This window comes from Cetorhinus maximus, chromosome 19 (assembly GCF_964194155.1).
Source record: "Cetorhinus maximus chromosome 19, sCetMax3.hap1.1, whole genome shotgun sequence".
Lineage (NCBI taxonomy): Eukaryota > Metazoa > Chordata > Chondrichthyes > Lamniformes > Cetorhinidae > Cetorhinus > Cetorhinus maximus.
Genome location: NC_135897.1, coordinates 11783569 through 11805040, shown reverse-complemented (window position 1 = coordinate 11805040; position 21472 = coordinate 11783569). Strand labels below are relative to the sequence as shown.

Sequence of the window (21472 nt, the reverse complement as noted above, 5' to 3'; positions counted from 1 at the left end):
CTTCCTTTTACAGAGTTTAAGCGAAAAATCTAAATAAAATGTATTAATCAACAAAATATGGTAAAGAACATAAGAACTAGAAGGAGTAGGCAATTCAGCTCCTCGAGCCTGCCCCGCCATTCAATACAATCATGACTGATCTCATTTCAGCCTCAACTCCAATTTCCCGCCCTCTCCCCATAACCTTTCAACCCATTACTAATTAAAAATCTGTCTATCTCTTCAAATTTATTCAGCATCCCGGCATCCACTGCACACAGGTAGTGAATTCCACAGATTCACGACCCTTTGAGAAAAGTAATTCCTCCTCATCTCTGATTTAAATCTACCACCCCTTAGCCTAAAACTATGGCCTCTCGTTCTAGAATGTCCAACAAGGGGAAACATCTGCTCCATGTCTACTTTGTCTATCCCCTTTAGCATCTTATATACCTCAATTAGATCTCCTCTCATCCTTCTAAACTCTGGCGAGTATAGGCCTAAACTGCTCAATCTCTCCTCATAAGACAAGCCCCGAATCTCTGGAATCAATCTTGTGAACCTCCTCTGAACCACCTCCAATGCAACTACATCCTTCCTCAAGTAAGGGGACCAAAACTGTGCACAGTACTCCAGGTGCGATCTCACCAATGCCTTGTACAGTTGCAACAACACTTCCCTATTTTTATACTCTATTCCTTTAGCAATAAATGCCAAAATTCCATTTGCCTTCCTTATTACCTGCTGTACCTGCATACTAGCTTTCAGCGATTCATGTACGAGGACACCCAGATCCCTCTGCACTAAAGCATTCTGAAGTTTCTCTCCATTTAAATAATAAGTCGCCTCTTTATTCTTCCGACCAAAATGGATAACCTCATACTTATCCACGTTAAACTCCATCTGCCAAATTTTGGCCCATTCTCCTAACCTGTCCATGTCCATTTGTAAATTTCTTATTTCTTCATTGCAACTTACTTTCCCACCTATTTTGGTGTCATCTGCAAATTTAGCTATAGTACCTTCTATCCCTGAATCCAAGTCATTAATATAGATTGTAAATAGTCGGGGCCCAAGGACTGAACCCTGTGGCACCCCACTAGTTACAGCTTGCCATCCAGAAAAAGACCCATTTATCCCGACTCTCTGCTTTCTGTTGGTTAGCCAATCCTCTACCCAAGCTAAGATATTACCCCGACTCCGTGTGATCTTATCTTGTGTATTAATTTTTTGTGCGCACCTTATCAAAGGCCTTCTGGAAGTCCAGATATACTACATCTACAGGATCCCGATTATCCACTTTGTTTGTCATATCTTCAAAGAGCTCTAGCAAATTAGTCAAACACAATTTACTCTTCATAAAACCATGCTGACTCTGATGGATTGCATTTTGACTTTCCAAATGCCCCATTACTACTTCCTTAATAATGGATTCCAACAATTTCCCAACAACAGACGTTAAACTAACTGGTCTATAGTTTCCTACTTTCTGCCTCCCCCCCCCCTTTTTAAATAAAATTATACAAGTTCAGCTGTGATCAATACCCAAGACCGTTTTTAGGGAACCTTTGGAAATCAGCTTTGTATTGTAGAACCTTATCATGGGGTTCAAAGAACTCCACTACAGTACAATGAGATCCCAATTGAAACATGCTTACATGTGAGAATTTGTTACTTCAACACTAACAATTTTAGGAATGCCACTTTAGCAATTTGTTCAGATACAGGGAGTTGGGAGAGTCTAGCAATGCTTCTATGTTCTGTTTGAGTTACAGAGGAGGTTCAGCTTTGAAGTTTCCATTAAATGCTTGAAACAAAGCCAAAGCAAATGCAGAAGTTAACTGGTCGGTGGTTCTAAACACATGTACTGCAGGAAGATCAATGTGTTGCTCAGCCAGCAACCAAGTTTAGAGTGTAAGAACCTTGAATTCACCGAATAATTCAACAAGTGTGATATCAACAAAAAAAGCTACTGGGGGACGAAATGAATCACATCTAAAAACATCACTGGCTTAGAGACCCCCCTCTGTCCTGCCTAAAGCTTTGCTGGTTTGTTCCCAATGGAGACCTACTTCTCACCACTTTCAGAAGCTAAATAATAAAACATCCCAAGGTGTTTCATAGGAGTATTATAAAACAATTTGATCCAAGCATCATAAGGTGACCTTTGGATCAGGACAGAGGCAGTTGAAGACATAGCCACCAATAATGGAGTGAAGATAGTAGGGATGTGTAAGTGACCAGATTTGGAAGGATGTAGTAATCTTGAAGGGTTGTGGGGCTGGAAAAGTTTACAGAGATGGGGAGGGGCAAGGCCATGGAGGAAAACAGGTAACTTATAAAAAAAAATTTGAGGCATTGCTGGAGTGAGAGAAAATGCGAACAGCTCTGCTCCTGTGAACAAAGACCTCTCCTTCCAAACACTGTAAACAGGGTTCATACAAAAATCAATGCTCAAGAGTTGGAAAATAGTTTAAACACCCTAATTCAGCAATTGAATTACTAATCAGAGCTTCTTGAAAGTTTATTTTTCTTAGAAACCAAGTGATTGCTAAAAAGGAATAGAAAGAAAATGGGACTAAAATAAAAGAGTAAGTAGATATGCATGTGGCAACAGGAGGTTGGTATTTATAACATTGGCTGTGTTTCACCAGCTGTTACAGTACTAGGAAGTTAAACAGAGGACTAGTGTAGGGAACAAAGGAATTTTACCCTTCACTTAAAAATTATAGCAAAAAAAAAGGTCATTTACACAGTTAACCTTGCACAAAGGCAGCTACCCTTGGCTCAATGTTACTTACCATACCACACTATTTGCACTTCATCTATTTAAAGAGTCATGCAGACTCAGTCTTACATACTCAGTATACTGTTCGTCTATTACATGAACAGGCCAAACCATGAAATGCAAAACTGATCTATATTTTGATTAAAAATTTAACTTTTGCTACTGGCCAATTTCAAGAAAACTTTGAATTTGCACCTTTATTAAAAAAAAGTAACTGATTATATCCTCACTATTGATGCACCCAAGTTTTGCACAGCCGCGTGCTCTCCCACAATAAAGAACGAAGTGCACAGCAACAGCAGCCACAACTGACAAGTCCACATAGCCAGCAATTTAAAAATGAGCCACTGGTATCTCACTAGACCAAAGGAACATGCACAACAAATTTGACTTGGCTCACCTTAGTTCATTCAACTGCAAAAAGCTACAGTCCCAACACAGAATCCACCACTACCTCTCAGAAATGATTCCAAACTTTTTGCTTCTATTACCCTAACCAGCAATCTATTTCAAGCAGTGACCACATTCTAAAGACAAGTGAATTGGGCACTCAGTAGGTCACATAACTAAGTTATTACAATTATGCAGCTCTTCCTTGAGGTTTTCCCCTGCCTGGTCAATGCTCTTGTAACTATGAAAAGTGAAAAAAAAAACAAATCTTTTTATTAAGAGCTTCCATCGCACTGAAGTGGCTTCAGGCCAATCCACATCCAACAACCTGCTCTGAAAACTCTGCTCACATTTTGACAGCCATGACAAATTCCACCACAGCAGCTGAGACAATCTACAACATTCTAAAAAAGTCAATTTGTCCCATCTCCCAATGTTAACATACAAATTATGTTTTGAACATCGAACCTGCTCCACCACTTAAGATCATGGCTGATCAGATTGTAAACTCAACACTACATTCCCACCTACCCCTGATAACCTTTCACCCCCATGCTTATCAATAATCTGTCTAGCTCTGCCTTAAAAATATTCAAAGACTCAGCTTCCACATTAACAGAACCTTAAATTCCGGAATTCTGATCCACATCTGCGTTAAAAACTAATCAATTCTCCTTGGACCATACTCTGTGTGCCAAGTTTCATTGGCATCCATCCATTAGTTTTTGATATACTATTTACAGACAAACAACACTAATGTACAGGGACGAAAATATTACCTCCATCCACCAGATAATTTTTTTTGTAATGCTGATTGAGGGATAAATATTGGCCAGGACACCAGGAATAACTTTGCTGCTTTTTTCAAAATAATGCTATGGGATTTTTTACATCCACCTGAGGGGCATGAAACCAGTACATAGCTCTAATATAAAAAAAACTCCACTTGTGCATTTAAGCAACTGTGGTCAACAAACAAGGTTAAAGATAGTATCAAAGCAGAAGTTTAGTTGTGGCTTACACAAATGCAAGGAAATGTGGAAATCCAAGAAACTAAGAACTATAAAACACTCAAGGGATACAAGAAAATAAAAAGGCACAAAAAGAATGAACAAAACAGTGCAAGAAATATCAAATCTAACGGTAAATGTTTTTATATTAAAAGGAAGATGGGTTAAGGGGCCATTAAAGACAATATAGGTGATAACTATGATGGATAATAAGAAAATTGCAGACTTGTTAAATTCATAGTGACCATTTTCACAGTAGAGGAAGAGGAATAAAACCTGCAAGGGAACCCAAAATTAAGTGAAGTGGAGGAACTTATTGGATTTAATATATCTTTAAAGTTAATGGAGAAAATAACAGGATACAAGTAGACACATATCAAGATCTTTGGTTTCAACCCTCAGGAATTAAAAGATACAGGGCAGAGAAATTATAGATGCATTAGTCAAAACTTTCCGAAGTTCCCAATAATCAAGAATTATTCCTTTGTATTGAAAATGCCACTCCATTATTTAAGACAGGAGGATGGGAGACACCAGGAAGCTACAGAGCTGTTGGTTTGTTAGTTGTGAGGAAGTTATTAGAATTTATCCTCAGGGACAGTGTGACTGAGTATTTGACAAAATCAAAGAGCGTCAGCATGGATTTAAGAGGAGTAGATCATGCCTGACTAATCTAGATGAATTTCTGGAGGGGGTCACTAACGTGGTGGATAGGAGAGTGCCGATGGATGTTGTCTGCTTCCAGAAAGTGTTTGGTAGGCTCCACACAATAAATTATAAAAATGAAAGCAGACAGAATTGGAAAGCAAACAGAAAATGCTGGAAAAACTCAGCATAACAAAGAGTCATATTAGACTTAAAACCTTAACTCTGTTTCTCTCTTCACAGATGCTGCCAGACCTGAATTTTTATTTCAGATTTCCAGCATTCACAGTATTTTGCTTTTATTATAGAATTGGAAGTAACCTGGTAACATGGGTAAGTAATTGTTTGAGAGGAGAGATTAGGAATAAAGGGAATCTCTGAATGGCAGAGGAATAGGGTGTCATTATTCAATTTAGCAATTTACACCAACAGCCACAGTAACTTATGTAGATGGGAGGGAAGTCTAAAAATATCAGTAAGACTCTAAATTTGATCTCTGCTACATAGAGATCACATTCAGAATGGCACGTTGGTTCGTTCTTGGTACCAGAGTTTGGGAAGTTGGGCAGAGAATGCAGCGGGAGGGCAAGAGATACAGTTTGGCTCCAGTTCCTTGGACAGGAACCTGCTTCTCATCACAACACACTGAATCCCAAGAGCATGCACATGGACATCAGACAAGGACGTGTTGCATCATGCAGTATATTTTCAGAGGGGTGAAGGAGAAAATGAGACATGGGTTTGTGTCAGGAAAGAGAAATAATAAAATTTTAAAAAGCTGAAATTACAAGATACGCAAAACGTTAGTTACATCAGCAAACCCTACTGAGAAATTTTATATTGGAAAATCTTATGGTTGGAGCACATGGTAGAAGACTGGAGATTCCCCTGGTAGCTGCTTTAAACTCATTAAAGCAGAACAAATAGGTCTGACAGATTAATCAGCTGGCTGAACACAAGGCAAGTTCAAGTGACCTTGTCATTTGTTTTTAACGCGAATCCAGATCACAACCTAGCTCACTAGAGAAACTCAATGTTACATTAACTCCTCTCAGCATGCAACATAATCGCACATCCTGTTGGCTACTTAACATAGGATGAAGAAATCCAATGCTACAAACAATGCACTGAAAGAATCCAAGTAGAGACATTCGTGCAAAGCTAAGTTGCCTAGTACTACATTTGTAAATGCTGCAACACCCGGCCTGTATAAAGCATTGTCTGTGCGCCATACACAAAAGCATATTGTATAAGAGATGGTTAATGCAATGTTCACTGGGTCAAAATCCTGGGACTCCCTTTCAAATAGCACTATGGATGCACTTACACCAGATGGATTGCAGCAGTTCAAGGCAGCAGCTCACCACCACCTTCACAAAGACAATTAGGGACGGGCAATTGCCAAGACAGACATCCCAAGAACGAGTAAACAAAAATCTCAGGTGATGGCTAAATGGGACTTGGCCCGAGTTAAGGACTAGGGCAGCAGCATTTTGGATAACCTCAAGTTTCTGGAGGGTACAGTGTGGGGGCACCAGCCAGCAGTGTGTCAGAATGGTAGAATTGAGAGGTTAATTAAACCATTGATGAGGGTTTCTTCAGATGCAGGGGTGGAGTTGGGTGCAATGTTACAGAGGCGGAAATAGGCAGTCTTAATGACAGCACAGATGTGGTCAGAAGCTCCTCTCTGGGTCAAATATGACACCAAAGTTGTGTACCATCTGATCCAGCCAAGGCCGTTGCCAGGGAGAGGGATGGAGTTGTTAGCTAGGGAACAGAGTTTGTAGCAGAGGCTGAAGACATGGCTTTAGACTTCCTGATGTTTAACTGGAGAAAGTTTCTGCTCATTCAGTCCTGAATTTTGGACAAGCAGTCTGATAATTTAGAGAGAGTGGAGGAATCGAGAGAGGTGATAAGGAGAACAGGGTGTCATCAGCATATATGTTTTATTGACCCTATGTTTTCAGTTGATGTGACCAAGGGGTAGCATGCAGATGCACAGAAATCCAAGAAGGTGTCAGGATAAGTTGATGAGGCAGTGAAGGTGTATGGGATACTCGACTTCGTAAATAGAGGCACTTAACACAAAAGCAAAATCATGTTAAACCTTCACAAATCTCTGGTTAGGCTGCAGCTGGAGCATAATGTTCAATTCTGGGCATCACACTTTAGGAAGGATGTCAAGGCCTTGGAGAGGGCGAAGGAGGTTTACCAGGATGATTCTAGGAAAGGGGGGTTTTAGTTTTGCAGAGTTTGGAGAAACTGGGATTGTTATTCTTAGACAAGGTGAGGGGAGACCCAGTAGATATTTTTCACTCTGCCATTAACAGCCAAGCCTTTAGTTGTCTGGGGCTCCAATCCCCTCTCTTCTCCTTTAAAAAGATTTTTAAAAGCTACTTTCTTAAACAAGTCTACGGCCCTTTGGGTCAGTGTGTCAATTTTATACCTGATAGCGCTCTTGGGAAGTGCTTTGGGACCACTTTAAAGATGTTATATAAATGCAAGTTGTTGCTGCAATTCATATTGACCTCCAGAAGGTGTTTGGTAAGGATCCACACAAGTGATTAGCAGCAAAAATGGTGGACAATATTGGAGGCATCCTAGTGACTGGCTGGAATGTGGGAAATAGAGAGGAGGGATTATAAGATGCACTCCAATTAGCACAATGTGACATGTGGTGCTTCCCAGGAACCTGTACTGGCCCTCAATTTTTCACCATATATTATGACTGCGATGGAAGAAATATAAAAGAGTTGCATGTCCAAGTTTGTAAATGACACTAAGTTAGGAGGAAAAGCAAGTTGCATATTAAGTGGACAAACTGTGGGAAATGAGGAACTACAAAGGAGCAAAAGAATTTGGATTTCCGAGTGAACAAATCATGAAAAGCTAGTGCACAGATTCAACAAGTAATCAAAAAGCTCATGGAATATTGGACTTTATCTCAAGAGGGTTGGAAGGGGAGAAAGTGATGCTTCAGTTATATAGTCTTGGTCAGACCAAGCTAGAGTACTGCATTTAGTTCCATTTTGGTCAATGTACCTCAGGAAAGACATATTGGCCTTGGAGAGAATACAGCACTCAATTCACCAGAATGATACCAGATATTAAGTGTTCATAACTAGGGCTGGTCAAATGTAGTTTATATTCTCTTCAGTTTAGAAGGTTAAGAAAGATTTAATTATGGCATTTAAAATCATGAAGGAATTAGATAAGATAGATACAGAAAAACTATTTCCTTCAGTGGGCCGATCCAAAGTAAGGAATTCAGCACTCTTATGCCCATATGCATCACCATCTAGATAACATTCATGTTTGGACTGATAAGTGGCAAGTCACATTCGCACCCCACAAGTGCTAGGCAATAACCATCTCCAACAAGAGAGAATCTAACCATCGCCCCTTGACATTCAATGACATTATCATTGCTGAAACCCCCATTATCAACATCCTAGGGGTTGCCATTGACCAGAAACCAAACCAGGCCATCCATATAAATACTGTAGTTACAAGAGCAGGTCAAAGGCTAGGAATTCCGCAAACAATAACTCACCTCCTGATTCCCCAAAGCCTGTCCACTATCTCCACTTGCTGGGATGAGTTCCGCTACAACAACATTCAAGCAGCTCGTCACCATCCAGGACAAAGCAACCCACTTGATTAGCACCCCACCCACAAGCATTCACTCTCTCCACCATTGATGCACAGTGGCAGCCATCTACATGATGCACTACAGGAACTCATCAAGGTTCCTTCGTTAGTGCCTTCCAAACTTGTGCTCTCTACCACCTAGAAGAACAAGGGCAGCAGATGCATGGGAACACCACCACCTGCTAGTTTCCCTCCAAGCCACTCACCATTCTGACTTGGAAATACATCCCTATTCCTTCACTGTCGCTGGGTCAAAATCCTGGAATTCCCTTCCTAACAGCACTGTGGGTGTACCTACACCACATGGACTGCAGTGGTTCAAGAAGGCAGCTTGCCACCACCTTCTCAAGGGCAATTAGAGATGGACAATAAATGCAGGCCTAGCCAGCAAAGCCCACATCCCATGAAAGAATAAAAACTCAATTTGCAGGTCAGCCATTGAGGACTGAAATCAGGAAGCATTTTTACATTAAAAAAGGTGGTAGAAATCTGGAAGTCTCTCCTCCAAAGAATATGGCTGTTGAAATTTAAGACACAGCTCAGTAGATTTGTTTTTCAATCAAGTTGAGGTATAGATCAAACATGAGCTGTCTGGTGGAACAGACAACACTCAATTTTTCACAGCAGTACAATTAATTGTATTTCAAACATGTACTGTGCACATGTTTTTAAATTACAAGGCAATTCCAATTTAAAATTGAGGGAAAGTGTATATACCATCTTTCTATATTAGATTTGATTTTAAATTTCTAAGTTGACAACTTGATATTTTTCACATGTCTACCAATGTTATTAAGAACCTCTGGAAATAGGAAAGCAATAAGATGGCACCTTATTAACATATAGTCCTAGAATTTTCCCTTTCAGCCAGGATTAGGATAATGGTGATTTAGACAAGGACTGGAGGCTTGGGGAGAGTGTGTAGACTGGCTAACTTGTCCTTGTTGGAAGAGATCGCAATTACACAATAGAAATATTTAAATAATTATTAATGGAATTAATAAAGTTGATATAGGTAAATTATTAAAATTGATATTTTTTTAAAATTAGAATTCAGGAATCCGCTAAGGTTGTGAGAGTCCAGTGACAAACTGCACTACCCAAGGCCAGAAATTTCCAGGTTCAATCTTGGAGCAAAATACCCCAGGATAGGAGATAAGAAATCCTACATCCAGGGCACCCATGCTTGATCATCAACTTCTGCTGGGAACATGCTTCTCAATTACACCCACTATTGAGGCTCACTTGTGAAAATCCATTCAAAGGCAAGAGGAAAATAGAAAAACAATCATGGAACCATACACCAGCAAGGAATCCAAATGTCCAGAAAAGGAGGGGAGGAGAAAGAAAAAAAAAATCAGGCAGGACCATTACACCCAAAAGGGAAACAGAACAAAGTCACTAGGGAATGTCATTGAAATGAATAAAATAAATGGGTTTGGAAAAATACATTTGTCAGGAAATGGAGCTATCATTTATAGAATTTGTCACATCTTTGGAACATCCTATAGTGCTTCCCATACAATCAATTCCTATTAAGTAGTCATTGTTATGTATACAAATGTTCCATGCAAATTACACAGGTTTCAATGGATAGCAATGAGAAATGAATTCTGTTCTTGGTGATACCAAATGATTTCAATCCAGGAAAGCCAAAAAAAGTTTCATTAAAAACTATACTCACTTCAATGAACACATGTGTGTTCATTTAAAACTGTTTTTTGTGAATTAGAACATGGTTTGTTCAAGGAGGGGTGGGGGGTCAGAGGGAACAAAAGAGTGTGAAGAACTCTCTTGGAGACTGCCAATTTTGTACATTATATATAATTACAGCAAGGTGATCATTTGGTCCATTATACCTGTTCTACAGGGTCAGTTGGTAGCATCCTTGCCTGAATCAAAATGTCATGGACTCAGTCCTACTCTTGGGATTGAGCACATATATCCAAGCCAACACCTCACTCCACTACTAAGGGCATGCTGCACTGTTGGAAGTGCCATCTTTCAGATAAGAAATCAGAGATAGGAGAGGAGTTACCACCAGTACATTGACCAATATGTATCCCTCAAAGATAGATTATTTGGTCATTATCATACTGCTGTTTGAGAGCGCCTGCTATGGGCAAATTGGCTGCCGTGTTAACTACAACAGTGACTATACAGCCTATGAAGTTCTTTCCAAAGTGTTATTAAATACAAGCATTTTCTTTTAATCTTTCTTCATAAAATAAGAAAATTTACATTCGGGGTAACTTCGCCATCCTGTCAAACAACCCAGATGTTGAGAATGAGAAATCCTCTACACTCCTATCTAGTCAGTAAGATAACCAGATTAGACAACACAGGAAAAACACCAGCGCAAACCTTATAGGGTAAATGGACCGTTGCAGCACTCCAACCTCTGATTATTCTACAGCAGCCACCACAAAGAACGCAGGCTGACTGAAGGATTAAATTGCATCATGATGGGAGCGCACATCAGAAAACCACCAGAACATAAACCTGAAAAAAGACCTAAAAAAACTGCAATTAGGATAATGTATCACATTACAAAATGGAGAATTTGTATTGTAACCATGTATTTCTTAGCCTCCAAAGAACGAAGACAACACGTGTTCAATGAGATAAAAATAAATTAACTGCTGAAAAATAAGCCACACAATCTCGAGGAGAGTTAAAAATAAGAAAACAAGTTAGGTATAATTATAAGTTGCCTAGCTGCTTTCTGCCAGATGGAGGAAGAAGGAATTCAAACTACTATCTCTGTTCCCCAGGCTTGCTAATTATGCTTTGTCTGTATTGTTGGAATGCTATTAATAAAGTTATTAAAGTCAATTTAGCTGTCAGCCTGATTATCTTGTGTCTGAAACCATGAGACTAACAGAGTCAACAGTGCTCACACATCTTACAAACAAAATTTATTGCAAGCTGATAAGGGTCAGGGTTAATGATAGAAGACAGCAGGTGCTTATTGAAGAAATAATGTCCAGGGAAGGGGAAAGCTGCTGAGTGGGGTGCCCCAGGAATTCAGCGATGGGATCACTAGTGTTTCTAATTACAATGACATGGATTCAGAATCAATGCAAAATGGTCAAATTTGTAGATGACACCAAATTAATGCAGACAGCTCAGATTACAATGAGTTGAAAAAGTGTCTTAGAATGATAGGTGAAAGTTAAAGTGAACAACTGTAAAGTATTACACATTGGAAAAAACCTTGACAACACATGCTACATAAATCATGTTCAAATAGTTATGGATGAAGTTGAAGGTAACTCAAGAAGCTCAGAAGACTCAAAACTTAACACGTCCAGCTAATGTTCCACAGTAGCAAACAAGTAAATTGTGAACTGTACAGTCAAAATAGTGGAATACAAGCAAGGAGGAAGGCATGATGTAAAACAGGCATATTAGATCATAACTTGAGTGACAACTCCATCCAATTCTGCTCACCAACACACAAGGGAGATGGAGAGAGAGAGAGAGAGAGAGAAGGCAAGTGGTTACCTAGGATGACTTTTTTTTGTTGCATCCCTGGGATGACCTTTTTTTTGTTGTTGTAGAAGTGTAAATACGGTATTTGCTTTTTTACTCCAGTGACTGATCTGTAACTCCTCAGTATTATACATTTCAAAATGCCCCAGCACAAACCACCAGAATAAGGGAGGACTAAACTGCTGACCATTTTTCACCGTTCAAGCGGAAATAGAAGTACTTAAAACATTCCTTCACGTTGGCCAACTGGAATCCTAGCAACACTTCAGCTTGACTAGCATCCAGATACAGAAATTATTCAAATACATGGTTGAAATGAGTTACAAAATGTGAGCGTCAAAGTTGATGAGCATGATCAGCTAACACAAGACTGAATTCTTCCTTGTAAATTCACTGTTCGACTCATGAACATCAGTAACTGCCTATCTATGCTATCATGCATATCAAGCACAAATCTACAGAGCTTCACAGTGGCAAATGAGTGAATAATAGCAATATAATAGTGGAAGATATTCTAAAGACCAGAGTGGTGGCCAAGACACTAAACAAGACTTAAAACATAGATAAACTGAAACACATCATATTCCTGTTGTACAGCAAGCATTCATTAAGCCCAATAACATAATATTTATTTAGTGCCTTTAACGTAATTAAACATTTCAAGAAGCTTCACAAAGTTATTATAAAACAAAGTATGACACCAAGCCACATAAGGAGATATTAAGGCAGATGACCAAAAGCTTGGTCAAAGAGGTAGGTTTTAAGGATTGTCTTAAAGGAAGAAAGCAACCTACAGAGGTGTAGGGAGGGAATTCCAGAGCATGGGGCCCAGGCAACAGAAGGCATGGCCTCAAGTGGTGGAGCCATTATGATTGGAAATGCTCAAAAGGCCAGAATCAGAGAAGTGCAGGTTTCTTGCAGGGTTATGGGACTGGAGGAGATTACAGAGATAGGAAGGAGAAAGGCCATGGAGGGGTTTGAAAACAAGAATGAGATTTTTAAAAAGCAAGTTGGTGCTTGACTGGGAGCCAATGCAGGTCAGCATACAAGCGAACTTGCTATAAATTAAGGCATGAGAAGCAGAGCTTTGGATGACCTCAACTTTATGGAGGGTACAATGCGGGAGGCCAGCCAGGAATGAACTGGAATAGTCGTGTCTAGAAATAACAAAGGCATGGTTTCAGCAGCAGAGTTGAAATGGGTGAAGTTCAATGTTACAGAGGTGGAAATAGGAGGTATTAGAGATGGCACAAATACAAGGTCAGAATCTCAACTCAGGATCAAACATGATACCAAGGTCGCAAACAGACTGGCTTAACCTCATACTGTTGCTAGGGACAGGGATGGAGTCGGTATTTGGGGAACAGAGTTTGAAATGGGGATCGAAAATCAGTCTTCCCTACATTTAATGGAAGGAAATTTCTGCTCGTCCAGTAGTGGATGCTGGGTAAGCAGTCTGATTATACTGCAACAGTGGAGGAGTCGAGAGAAGTGGTGGTGAGGATGGGTTAGGTGTTGTCAGCATACATGTAAAAACTAACATCGTGCCTTTGGATGATGTCGCACAGAGGCAGCATGCAGATGAGAAATGAAATGAGAATGGTGAAATTCAACAAGGATTTCTCAATGTAGAAACCTTCAGAACTATTCCTGAGCTACCAATCATGTGCTGCCTTTCTCCAAAGTAGGATCTACAATGAAAGACTGCTCTTGTAAGATTAGGATTACTGTTGGGGCAAATTGGATTTAAGGAAGCTCTACCAACTGTGCCAAAACTGACAACAGCTTGTAGGAAACAATGGATGCCTAAAATGGGAAAGTGTTCATTTCCCAACAATAACACACCTCAGCTTGACCACAAAAATTACAAAAGATCCTTTGGAAAATCTACTTAGGATTTCAAAACGTTTTCGCACAATACAAGGGAGAGGAGGTCAAACAAAGACAATTTTGGACAACTTGCAATATGCTTGATTGCAGATCAGCGAAGATCCCAGCACTTTCAGACACCACAGAAGATTGAGCACAGGAAAGCTACATTTTAAACTTGTTCTGCTGTTCTCGTTGTAGCAACAGTTAAGAGTAAAGTAAGCTTTGAAAGAAGAATATCTCAGTTTTCAGCTGATTCAAACACTCCAACTTGAACTACAGGCTATGGGAACCATACCCTTCCAAAAAACACCCTATGAGACTGTACACATTAACTACAGTGGTTACAAAATGACTATGTACCAAAGCAGCACTAACTGCCATGTTTCTGCGCACTCTCCAGACAACTGTCCAACTGTCAGATGATAATTATTACACAATAACATCTCTCCAGCTGATAACTATAATCACCACATGTCTAGCCTTAATTAGTCATTCTAAGCTCCAGCTATTGTGTTCCGCAAGTTCTTCCTCCTCAATGTTTGGACTGGGTGAAGGTAATAAAATCTCCATTTAAATTCAAAAATTTAGTCCCTATCTTTTTACATGTCCGTTGTAGATATTTTGCTACCATTAGTGATATTAGAGCACCTTGATTTACTTCTCCTCCCAACCCACAAACCCATTGTGATTGCATAACATAGCAACAAGTGTACATAGGCTGTTCCTGTTATACAACATTGGGATGTAAAAAAGGGAATATGAGGAGCGCAGAGACTCGATTCACTTTTGCCTCTGCTCTAGCCTAGGAATACTGAGCTAAATATTAGATCCAAACAGTTACCCTGGTTTAGATTAGCCAAATTATAGACAAGGCACTGAGGCTGGCGCTTTCTGACATACAATAAGTGTCTTTAGCCACAGGACTAATGGGGAAATTTATCAAGCAACTTTTTTCTCCTAATACAAACCAACAACCTGGTTCAGTTGCTTACATCTCTCCCAGTTCACCCCAGATACACTTTTAATGTAAGATTTCAAAATGGAGCAGAGGAATGTGTAAGTACAATAGATATTAAAGGCGATAATGAGAGTTCACACCAGAAAAACACAACTGGGATGCTTGGTTTCGTGCTCAAAAACATAGAATACAAAAGCAAAAAGGTAACATCACTCAGTTATATTACTGTCTTTAGTTCCACTATCAGAAGTGCATAAAAGGAACTGGAGAAGATTTGCTGACGATGAATCAGCACCGTGGGTGACAATCCGCAGGTAAAGCATCAGCACAGACCCGGTGGGTGGAATGGTCAATCCCTGTTTTGTAAAGGGTAAAAGGGACTCTGGGCTCAGCAGCCCCACACTCGAGTTCCTTCACTGAATAGCAGACGTGTGGATCTACAGGAGGGTGGCATCCGAGCTTGCATTAAGATATTGGAAACAACCCCGTACACCCACCCCTCTCCGCCCCATCTCCCCTCTCCATTCCCTGAACTTTCTCCGCCCCACCCTGGTCAGCGAGACCCTGTTCCGGAACTTTCCGTCCCCAGCCAGTGTCAGGCCGGGAGCCGGTACGGGAGACACCCGGGTGAAGGCGGTTGGAGCGCGCACGCTCCCCAGGATCGGCGCCTGTCGGGTTGGAAGAAACGAGCGTCCCAACCCCGCCGCCGCCGCCCACCCCCACCCCCACCCCCACCCCCACCCCCACTATCAACCCCAGGAGGGAACACGCTGAACAGCCGGGCTCGGTGTCCGTTCCTTCTCCGCGCCCGGGGCCCGCTTCTCGCTCCACCCCCGCGCCCGGGGCCCGCTTCTCGCTCCACCCCCGCGCCCGGTGCCCACTCTCCGCGCCCGGGGCCCGCTTCTCGCTCCACCCCCGCGCCCGGTGCCCACTCTCCGCGCCCGGTACCCGCTCCTTTCCGGGGCCCGCTCGATCCCCGCGCCCGGTACTCACTGTCCGAGCTGCGGTCCCTCTTGATCGTTTTCCTCCCTCAGACTGGCCGCTCCCGCTCCCGCCCCGGGCGCCGACAATCTCGCGAGAACAAACCAAACCCCTGTCACATTCCGGGGGGCGGGGTTAAAGGGAAAGGCGCCTCCCTCCCGGGGCGGGGTTAAAGGGAAAGGCGCATCCCTCCCGGGGCGGGGTTAAAGGGAAAGGCGCATCCCTCCCGGGGCGGGGTTAAAGGGAAAGGCGCATCCCTCCCGGGGCGGGGTTAAAGGGAAAGGCGCATCCTTCCCGGGGCGGGGTTAAAGGGAAAGGCGCATCCCTCCCGTGGCGGGGTTAAAGGGAAAGGCGCATCCCTCCCGGGGCGGGGTTAAAGGGAAAGGCGCATCCCTCCCGGGGCGGGGTTAAAGGGAAGGGCGCGTCCCTCCCGGGAACTGTTTAAAGGGAAAGGCGCCAACCCTCCCGGGGCGGGTTTAAAGGGAAAGGTGCGTCCCTCTCGGAGCGTGTTTAAAGGGAAAGGCATGTCCCGCTCGCTGTGTGTTTAAAGATGCAGGCACTTCCCTCAGGGTTTTTCAAAGGAGCAGGTACATCCCTGTTGGGGTGTATTTAAAGCTGCAGGCACCCATCTCTTAGAGTGTGTTTGAAGGGGGTTGCACATCTCATAGGTATGTTTAAAGGGGCTGGCACATCCCTTTCAGGGTGTGTTTAAAGGTGCAGGTACATCTCTCCAGCGTATGTTTAAAGAATAGGCACTTGCCTTTTGGAGTTTATTTAAAGGGCTATGCACATTCTTCTTGGAATGTGTTATGTGGGCAGGCACGGCACTCACGTTGTGTTGAAAAGGACAGGACATGCCCCTCGTGACATAGGCAGGCACATGCCTCTTGGAACATTTTTAAAAGGACAGGCAAACATGCCTCTTGGAGTGTGATTAACAGGCAGGTACATGCCTCTTTCATCATATTGCAAGGGGCAGGCTTGGTCCACACCCTGTGTCACACTCCCAGGTGGAAGAGGGGGGCACGGGAACTGGTTAAAGGGGCAGGCAAATGCATCAAAGTATGTTTAAAGGGGCAGTTACATGGCTGTTAGACCATGTTTAAAGGGCAGGCATGTACTTCTTGTGTCTTGTTTAAAAGGGCAGACACATGCCTGTTGGGGCCTGTTTAAAGGGGCAGGTGCATGCCTCATTGGACATATGTAAATGGCGAGACACACACACTTTCTGCATGATATGTCCTTTCTAACTCAACTCCAAATGTAGACTTAAACAAAAACAACGTTAATAAACTTGCAGAATGGGCAAATAAATGGCAAATGAAGTTCAACACACATAATAGCGAGGTAGTAAATTTTGGTAGGAAGAATAAGGAGGTCACTTATTACTTGGAAGGTGCAAATCCAGGTGGGGTGGATGAACAAAGGGATCTCAGAGTAAAAAAATACACCAATCACTAAATGTCACACTACAGGTTAGCAAGACCAATATATTAAAAAAAACCAAATCAAGCAGTAGCCTTCATTTCTAGAAGGATAGGATTGAAAAGAAAAAAGTTATGCTCAAATTGTATTGAACCTTGATTAGACCACATTTAGAGTTGGGTGTGCAGTTCTGGTTGCCACATTATTTGAAAGGCACATAGAGGAACTGGAGAGGGTGCAGAGAAGATTTACAAGGATTATATCAGAAATGTGGGGTATACATAGCAAGAGAGCTTTAACAGGCTAGGCCTCTTCTCTCTTGAGAAAAGAAGGCTGAGGTGACCAAATTGAGGTCTTTAAAATGATAAAACATTTTGACTGAGTGGATACAGAATGTTTCCTCTTTTAGGGAAGAGCATAGCTAGAGGCCATCAATATAAGATAGTCACCAAGAGATCCAGTAGGGAATTCAGAAGAAGCTTCTTCACCCAAAGACTGGTGAGAATGTGGAACTGTACACCAGGGAGTGGTTGAAGCGAATAATATCAGCGCCTTTAGGGAAGGCTAGACAAGGATATGAGCAAGACGGGAATAGAGGGTTACGACAGTGAATGTAGGTAAGAAATGATGGGCGGAAGCTCAAGTGGAGAATAAACATAGACTGGTCGGATCAATTGGTCTGTTTCTGCGCCGTATACCCTAAGTGATCCTATTTATGTAAAATACTGTGGCTGCTGAAAATATGCAATAAAAGCAGGTCATACAACAAGAACTTGTATTCATGTGATGTCTTTACTATAGTAAAATAAGCCATGGTGCTTCACAAGAACATTATCAGACAAAATTTCACACCAAGGCACATAGGGAATAATTAGGTCAAAATGATAAGTTTCAAGGAGCACCTTAAAGGAGGAAAGTGAGAGCTTGAAAGATGGAGAGATTTCAGGGGGAAATTCCAAAGCTTAGCACCTCGACAGCCGAAGGCACAGCTGCTAATGGTGGAATGATGAAAAGAGTTTGGATTTATAGGATCAAAGACCAATTGACTATGGAAAGAGACTATTTGGCCCATCCATCAGGAGCCAATGTAGGCCAAAGAGTATAGAGCTAATGGGGGAACATGACCTCGTGCACGTTTGGATATGGGAAGCAAGATTTTGGATGACTTCAAGTTTATGCAGGGCGGATGATGGGAAGTGACCTGGAAGATTCTTGGGATATTAGGGAAGGAGACGTGCGATGTTACAGGGGTGGAAATAGGCAGCACTTGCAGAGTGTTTTCCAGCATTTTCTGAATTATATCTTCTACTCCCAGACAGGTCTTAGCAATCGCCAAAGCCATCTTTCAGTCTCACCACTTCCCGAATTCATAGTGCTTCTCATGCTTGTAACCTTAAGATTCACCAATTCTAAACCAATCAAGGAATTACAAATATTATCCCGCCAAGAGCCCCCAGTTGTTATGGCGCTGTAGTTGGTAAAGGCTGAGTTGTTTGAATCCCAGAGGGAAACTTGAACAACTGTCATAACCTAGATTTTCAATTGGTATGTTTGAGATGCAGCACTGAATTCAAGAATAAAACCATCAAGCCTCAAGAGGTTTTTTTTATATAAAACTAAATTAAACATTTATTAATTTAACAACAAATTAAACACATACACATGTCTACAAATTACTATTATTATAACTTTTAAACAAATCTTCAAATTACTCACTCCCAGGTAAATCTTCACCAAAGCAACAGTAACCCATAGACTTTAAACATACACCAGGCAAAGCACATTTGACCTTACAAACTCAAAATGAGGTTCCTTTCAATTTGGTTCCTTTGCATTGTTGTAGGCTTACAGGCTGGTTAGATTTTACATGCCTCTGACTCACACACAAACTCCAGCCTGTTTATACCTTGCTTCCCCTTTGAATGTAAACTTTCCATTGTATTACCAGGTTTTTTAATTTTACCTGTCCGAACAATAATCCTTTAATTCCACCAATTTTGTTAGTAATATAAACACATTGCTTAGCATCTCCCAGCTAGGTGCAAGATTTTACCCAATCTTTTGAATGGTTTATTTAAAAATACAAATTGCACTTTAACTAAGGGAGGTGGTGGCGTAGTGGTATTGTTGCTGGAGTAGTAATCTAGAAATCCAGGGTAATGCTCTGGGAACCTGAGTTTGAATCCCACCACAGCAGCTGGTGGAATTTGAATTCAACCACGATGACCATGAAACCCGTTTGGTTCACTAATGTACTTTAGGGAAGGAAATCTGCTGTCCTTACTACAAGTGAATCCAGACTCACAGCAATGTGGATGACTATTAAATGCCCTCTGAGGATGGCAATAAATGCTGGCCTGGCCAGCAATGCCCACATGAATGAATTTTTAAAAATCTAGCTTACGATTATCTAATTAACATCTCAAAACTACTATACATCAAAGCATCCAATCCAATTAAGCCACACACATAGGAACTACTACAAGTCCAATTTAAAAATAATTTCCAATAACACCATAGATACTGGAGAATGCAACCTATCAAAATTAGCAAGGCAGGTCAAAGTTGGTAGCAAGAAGGCAACTAAGGAGAAAATTGCATTAATCACCAGTTTCAAGCAACTGCTAGAGGACAAGCCCAAACTAATTCCTACAGTTTGAGATGAGAGTAACTGAACTCTGTTTATGGAGTCTTTGGCTACTGTTGGCCTGGTCAAGAGGAGCGTAAAACATTAGTGGGACAACTACTGATTTTAAAAAGTTTAACATCTTATAAAACATATTTCTTTTGAAATGGCAAATCAATTTCATAAGAATATAAAAATAAGAAATAGGAGCAGGAGCAGGCCATACACCCTCTCGGGCCTGCTCTGCCGCTCAATAAGATCGTGGTCAACATGATCTTCGTCTTCACTCCATTTTTTGACCTATTCCCCATAACCCTTGACTCCTCTATAGTTCAAGAATCTGTCTACCTCAGCCTTGAATATATTCAATGATCCAGCTTCCAGTTCTCTGGGGTAGAGAATTCCAAAGATCCACGACCCTTTGAGAGAAGAAATTCCTCTTCACCTCGGTCTTAAATAGGCAACCCCTTTTTCTGAAACTCTGCCCCCATAGTTCCCGATTTCCCCACAAGTGGAATCATGCCCTCAGCATCTGCACTGTTAAGCCTCCTCAGAATCTACACATTTACACAGGGTATTATGTTTAAATATTTGAGGTTCGGAAAAAAAATGGGAAAGAATAATGAATTAACTAATCAAAATGCAACAGAGCTATTAAAACAAAGAGTATGTAAAGTTTAAAGCTGTGTAGTTTAAAGACAGAGTAGGCACAACCAGGACCAAAGATGGCACCACTCAAATCATCACAGCTCTGTTTTAGGTGGCAGTATCCTTTTATCCATCCTTAAGGCATCCTTAATGGCTCTATAAAGTTAACACACAGTTCCAAATTGTTAGGAACTAGATATAGTTTTAAGTAAGTTATATGAGTATGTGTGTGTGTTAGGAATAAGGTATATCTTTAAGTTTAAGTTTTATTTGTATTTCTGTATTTGTGTGTTAAGAAAGGGGGGAACTTGAGTTTTAGTTTCACTTTAAAAGGTGCCTGCATTAAAATGAGGTTTAATGACTCTTGAAGGGGAATTAAAACAAACACAAGGTATAAAAAACTGGGCTGTTGCCTAGCAACAGGAGGCCCACACAAAGATAGGGAGAAGCTGAATGCAGTTTGAGTTCTGTTGGTGATTATGCTGTAAGATGGAGGAAGCAGTTTAAGTCTTTCTCTAGCTGACATACTAGCAGATTGCTGAGGAAAAAAAGTCTAAAAATCTTAGGTGAGTTGCTGTAAAGTTAAATAACAGTGAATGTCAAGTGAGTTCTGGATCTCAAGGGAGATACCAAGTTGTCAGCAGTCTATTGGGAAAGGGAACTGCAGGGAGCAGGTCCTAAAGGAAAAAGATAAAGGCCCCAAGAAGCTCTTTAAGTTAAATCAAAGGACAAGGACAGTAATTTGGAACAAGGACCTGTTCAGTGGAAGTGAAAATAAGGAGCGAGAGGAAGGCTCCATGCTTAAAGGGAGAAAGCTGCGGGGTGCAGACTTAAAGTAGGATAGGCTTTCGAGAAGCCAGAAGATCCAAGGAGACAGCCGAAGGTCTATACTATGGGCATGTGAAGCAGTGGTGTTCTGCTGGCATGTCTGCAAAAGAGTGCGTGGGAGGAAGCACATGGTGATCCAGGGGAGAGGAACACCAGAAGGAGAGTTCGAAACCCTG

The 21472-nt window shown here is 41.4% G+C and overlaps 1 protein-coding gene across 2 annotated transcripts in view; it reads right to left on the bottom strand.

The window, feature by feature from the left end:
• septin2 (septin 2) overlaps window positions 1-15853 on the bottom strand; it is a 74917-nt gene extending 59064 nt beyond the window's left edge. For both annotated transcript variants that reach the window (XM_078563502.1, XM_078563503.1), the window contains exon 1: window positions 15782-15853. The gene's annotated coding sequence lies outside the window, so the exon portion shown is untranslated. The remainder of the gene's footprint in view (window positions 1-15781) is intronic.
• Between the last annotated feature and the right edge of the window lie 5619 nt (window positions 15854-21472).